This window comes from Sarcophilus harrisii, unplaced genomic scaffold (assembly GCF_902635505.1).
Source record: "Sarcophilus harrisii unplaced genomic scaffold, mSarHar1.11, whole genome shotgun sequence".
NCBI lineage: Eukaryota > Metazoa > Chordata > Mammalia > Dasyuromorphia > Dasyuridae > Sarcophilus > Sarcophilus harrisii.
In genome coordinates this window covers 38964-44600 of record NW_022290943.1, presented here as the reverse complement: position 1 = coordinate 44600, position 5637 = coordinate 38964, and the positions used below count along the sequence as shown (strand labels likewise).

The following is a 5637-nucleotide window of genomic DNA, read 5'->3' as shown; positions in this document are numbered from 1 at the left end:
TGGCCTTTGTATGGGCCAAAACCTTTGTGTATAGAAGCTATCCAGAAATTTACTTAGCAATTGGCCATAGCATCAGCTAACATAGATGCCTTTGTCCTATCCTTTAATATGTAGGTAAGTTGATATTGGAGTAGGGAAGTAGGCTTCTATTTCTCCAAAGTCTCTTACTTTTCTGGAATATAGCCTAATACTCAGAAGAGCATAAAATGTTATCAAACTTGTTCATTGAATAACAGACTGGGAGGAACTTTGAAATTGCTAAGGTGTTCAGGAGGAGAGTGGAAACCATGAGGTCCTGAAAGTTAGGACCATTGAATTGTCTTCTTGGTTCGACCATAAGCTGACTTGTTAAAAAGGCAGTTGTACTAGATTATTTCCAAAATCTTTCTAGTTTGAAAAGTCCCCTTCTAATTCCACCCGAGCAATTGCACTGATTAGTAAATAACTAAACGTAAATGTAATTTAAAAAAAAACAATCAAGATTGAAGTTTCAAAATGAATTAATACCTCTGAATCCCAAGGAGAATCGCTATCTTCTTCTTTATCCTTTCCTAATGTTGATAAAATGGTAATAAAATATAGATAAGTAACCATAGAAATAATTGGAAAATATGTTACTCAGAATAAGAAAACAATTCAATTATATCTACTCAGAATGGTTTTATGAAAATTTAAACTAAAATGACAGGAGACAAACTTAGATTAAGAGAGTAACATTTGCACTTATGGATTGTGCACAAGGCAGGGTCTTTTAAAAAATAGAAGCTTAGGGGCTCAATGGTAATTTTATGTGCGAATACACAATATTTTATTTCAAAAATAAACAACATTTAAATATGTATAATGGCATTTTTGGAAAGAATGTTTTGCAGTATGTTCTACAATTTATGGTATAGCATTCTATAATGCATTGAAGGCCAGTTTGAACTTAGGCAGCTCTGGGTTCGGCTTCCATTGCTGATGTTTTGATTGCGTTATAATGGGCAAAATGCTGAACTTCTGAACCCCTGAACTACTCTGGAAGACTCTAAGCTATAGAACAGTAGCCAATGAGCATAACTAGACATTTATTCCTTGTGGATGTCCTAAACTGAGGAAATCAGTTGTATTGTATAACTCACCTTTTCTTACAGCACCTTTGTCTGATGTATCCGGAGCTTGGAGCTGATTTGGAATATTTGGATTTTCAGAAGTATTTTGTGTCCTTGTACTGTAGTCAGGTAAAATAATAATGTGCTTTTTTTCCACATCTGGGTCTGATATATATTCCTGTAATTAATGAGAATGAAATGTACAATGTCCTCCAAAATTTTTCTTAAATACATGGCTAGCATAAAAAATGTGAACCTAGCTATTAAACTGCACTTGCCAGAAGGTGATGGACCCAACAATCTAATCAAGAAATGAATTGGATGTTTTCAATCACCAATTTTAGGTATCTGATTTATAGAAAACTTCTTGTCCATAAGTAGAAATATGAATTTTTCCCACCCCTATGTAGATAAATATTTTACTATGACTTCAATAAATTAAAATATTAGGCATGATACACACTTCTTATACTCAAATGATAATAACCTCGAAGGGAAGATATTGCCTGATTGGAAGGAAGAGCCATGAACTTCAAAGGAGGGGACTCAGAACAGACATGACATTTATTCCTTTGCTATATTCCTTGGGACATCTCTGAATTTTCCACCATGTTACAGCACCAGGCAGATTTCTCTAACCCCCAATTCACTGGTTTTCTTTTAAGTTATATATTGTTTATGTCTTTTGTTCTTAATCTTTCTGTCCCTTGAACACTGCCTTGTACATAATAGCTACTATTTCACTGTTTTTTAAGCTCCAAGTATGGAAGAACATAGAATTTGTGAGAGGTATTCGAGAATTACAAAAAGTTATGAATGTTTAGTAGGACCAATGAAAACTTTCTGTACTTAGCATTGTGTGATGTGATTTCTGAAATTCAAACAGAATTTCAGAAGAAAATGAAGAGTCCCAGGATGATATTCCATATAACTGGTATAATATAAGGAAAGGTACTTCAGGGGGAAAAAATAAGTCATTCAAAAAATGTTTCGCTGAACTAGAAATTCATGAAAAAGAAAAAAAGAATTAACTCAAATTCGAATTGCTTCAAATAGACTAATAACCTTGCCAGTTTTTTGACTGATTTTTTTTTAACAGCTATGCGAAAATTAATTATTTTGTGGATGCCTTAGATCCCCAAATAATTAGAAAGTACAAGGTGGCAAGAATTTAGTCTTCTTTGTTTCCGAGTTCCAAAAAAAAAAAAGAGATTTTATGTATGTGGAGTTGTACTGAGTTACTGACATATTAGTGTAGGGAAAATGTAATGGAGAAGTAAGAAATTATACTTTGGAATGTGAGATTATTTCAGTAGTATAAGAGTTCACAGTACAGTTTGCATTTGTTAAATTTATTCCATGTAACAGAAATTAAAGTATTTTTAAAAGGTAAAAGGTACAGAGACGTACAGTAAAAATATTATTCAAGTTCTTGTTTAATGTCCACATCTAGCTAATACATTGTGTGTGGAACTGTGAAAATATCCAACCATTCTGGAGAGCAATTTGGGACTTCGATCAAAAGATTATCAATCTGCCTTCCCTTTGATCTAGCAGTGGTACTGGTGGGCTTGTAGGCCAAAGAAATATTAAGGGAAGGAAAGGGACCCACATGAGCAAAATGTTTGCGGCAGCCCTTTTTGTAGAGGCAAGAAACTGGAAACTGAATGGTTAGCCATTAGTTGAAGAATGGCTGATTAAATAATGGTATATGCTTGTTATGCAATATTATTTTTCAATAACAAAAGATCAACAGGATGATTGCACAGAGGCTTGGAGATACATGGACTGATTCTTAGGGAAATAAGGAGAGCCAGGAGGTCACTATTCATGGCAAGCAGAAGATTATGCTATGATCAGTTCTGATGCCCTGAATCTCTTCAACAATGAGACAATTTATATCAGTTCCAGTGGTTCAGTAATGAAGAGAACCCTATCCACATGAAGAGAAAACTTTGAAATCTAAATGTGGCTCTCAACATAGCAATGTCTCTCTCTCTCTCTCTCTCTCTCTCTCTCTCTCTCTCTCTCTCTCTCTCTTTACCTAAGGAAATTGGTTTAAATCATTTCTTCAAGTACAAAGCTATGATGTGTTAAGTGTCTGAGGCTTTAGAACTCAGAACGTCCTGAATTCTGGGCTGCTCCTCTGTCCAGTACAACAAGTAGTTGCCCTCTCCTTTTTTTTTGTTGTTACTAGTTTGATTTGATTTGTCTTCTACAGGACAATAATTGTATTTAACATGTATTTCTTTCATGTTTAACATATTTTGGACTACTTGCTTTGCAGGGGAGAGTGGTGGAACGAGGGAGGGAAAATTGGAAGACAAAGAATTTCAAGGGCTAAAGATGAGGAATTACCCACATATATATTTAGAAAATAAAAAGGTTTAATTTTAAAAAAAAGAAATTGATGTCTATCTGAAGAACAAGGAGAGGTGAACTTAAAATTTGAGATAAATACAAAGGAAATTTCTTTTGGAAAAATATATTTTTATGTATAATGTACCTTTGTTCCAGGTAATCTTTGACAATGATCACATAAAATAAAACTTTCCTGAAATATATTTCAATACATTATTATACTGTCTAAGAAATGACTTGCTCCCTGATACAAATCAAATCCCAAATCCTAAAGCTATGATTCAAGGCAAACAATGACAATCTTTTTTTTATAGAAGATTATTATGACTTTTATTAGTCCCCTTTGTGACAATTGAACTTCCAAGTTTTACATCGTGCATCTTTAATATCCTCTTTCTCTCTGCACTATTCCCTGCTTCCTCTCTGCCAGTCCAACCTCATCCTATCTCTACACCCTAATTATTACCTCTTTCTTTAAGCCTTTCTTCATTTAATACAAATGACTTTTACATTGGCCTTTGTATGGGCCAAAACCTTTGTGTATAGAAGCTATCCAGAAATTTACTTAGCAATTGGCCATAGCATCAGCTAACATAGATGCCTTTGTCCTATCCTTTAATATGTAGGTAAGTTGATATTGGAGTAGGGAAGTAGGCTTCTATTTCTCCAAAGTCTCTTACTTTTCTGGAATATAGCCTAATACTCAGAAGAGCATAAAATGTTATCAAACTTGTTCATTGAATAACAGACTGGGAGGAACATTGAAATTGCTAAGGTGTTCAGGAGGAGAGTGGAAACCATGAGGTCCTGAAAGTTAGGACCATTGAATTGTCTTCTTGGTTCGACCATAAGCTGACTTGTTAAAAAGGCAGTTGTACTAGATTATTTCCAAAATCTTTCTAGTTTGAAAAGTCCCCTTCTAATTCCACCCGAGCAATTGCACTGATTAGTAAATAACTAAACGTAAATGTAATTTAAAAAAACAATCAAGATTGAAGTTTCAAAATGAATTAATACCTCTGAATCCCAAGGAGAATCGCTATCTTCTTCTTTATCCTTTCCTAATGTTGATAAAATGGTAATAAAATATAGATAAGTAACCATAGAAATAATTGGAAAATATGTTACTCAGAATAAGAAAACAATTCAATTATATCTACTCAGAATGGTTTTATGAAAATTTAAACTAAAATGACAGGAGACAAACTTAGATTAAGAGAGTAACATTTGCACTTATGGATTGTGGACAAGGCAGGGTCTTTTAAAAAATAGAAGCTTAGGGGCTCAATGGTAATTTTATGTGCGAATACACAATATTTTATTTCAAAAATAAACAACATTTAAATATGTATAATGGCATTTTTGGAAAGAATGTTTTGCAGTATGTTCTACAATTTATGGTATAGCATTCTATAATGCATTGAAGGCCAGTTTGAACTTAGGCAGCTCTGGGTTCGGCTTCCATTGCTGATGTTTTGATTGCGTTATAATGGGCAAAATGCTGAACTTCTGAACCCCTGAACTACTCTGGAAGACTCTATGCTATAGAACAGTAGCCAATGAGCATAACTAGACATTTATTCCTTGTGGATGTCCTAAATTGAGGAAATCAGGTGCATTGTATAACTCACCTTTTCTTACAGCACCTTTGTCTGATGTATCCGGAGCTTGGAGCTGATTTGGAATATTTGGATTTTCAGAAGTTTTTTGTGTCCTTGTACTATAGTCAGGTAAAATAATAATGTGCTTCTTTTCCACATCTGGGTCTGATATATATTCCTGTAATTAATGAGAATGAAATGTACAATGTCCTCCAAAATTTTTCTTAAATACATGGCTAGCATAAAAAATGTGAACCTAGCTATTAAACTGCACTTGCCAGAAGGTGATGGACCCAACAATCTAATCAAGAAATGAATTGGATGTTTTCAATCACCAATTTTAGGTATCTGATTTATAGAAAACTTCTTGTCCATAAGTAGAAATATGAATTTTTCCCACCCCATGTAGATAAATATTTACTATGACTTCAATAAATTAAAATATTAGGCATGATACACACTTCTTATACTCAAATGATAATAACCTCGAAGGGAAGATATTGCCTGATTGGAAGGAAGAGCCATGAACTTCAAAGGAGGGGACTCAGAACAGACATGACATTTATTCCTTTGCTATATTCCTT

The 5637-nt window shown here is 33.8% G+C and overlaps 1 long non-coding RNA gene across 1 annotated transcript; it reads right to left on the bottom strand.

Annotated features, from left to right (window-relative positions):
• Positions 1-8: 8 nt before the first annotated feature.
• Positions 9-5437, bottom strand: LOC116420446. Its single transcript, XR_004230776.1, has 4 exons — positions 5084-5437; positions 4470-4513; positions 1122-1269; positions 9-551 (listed from the first exon to the last, which is right to left on the bottom strand). It is a non-coding gene; the product is annotated as an uncharacterized LOC116420446 (long non-coding RNA).
• Between the last annotated feature and the right edge of the window lie 200 nt (positions 5438-5637).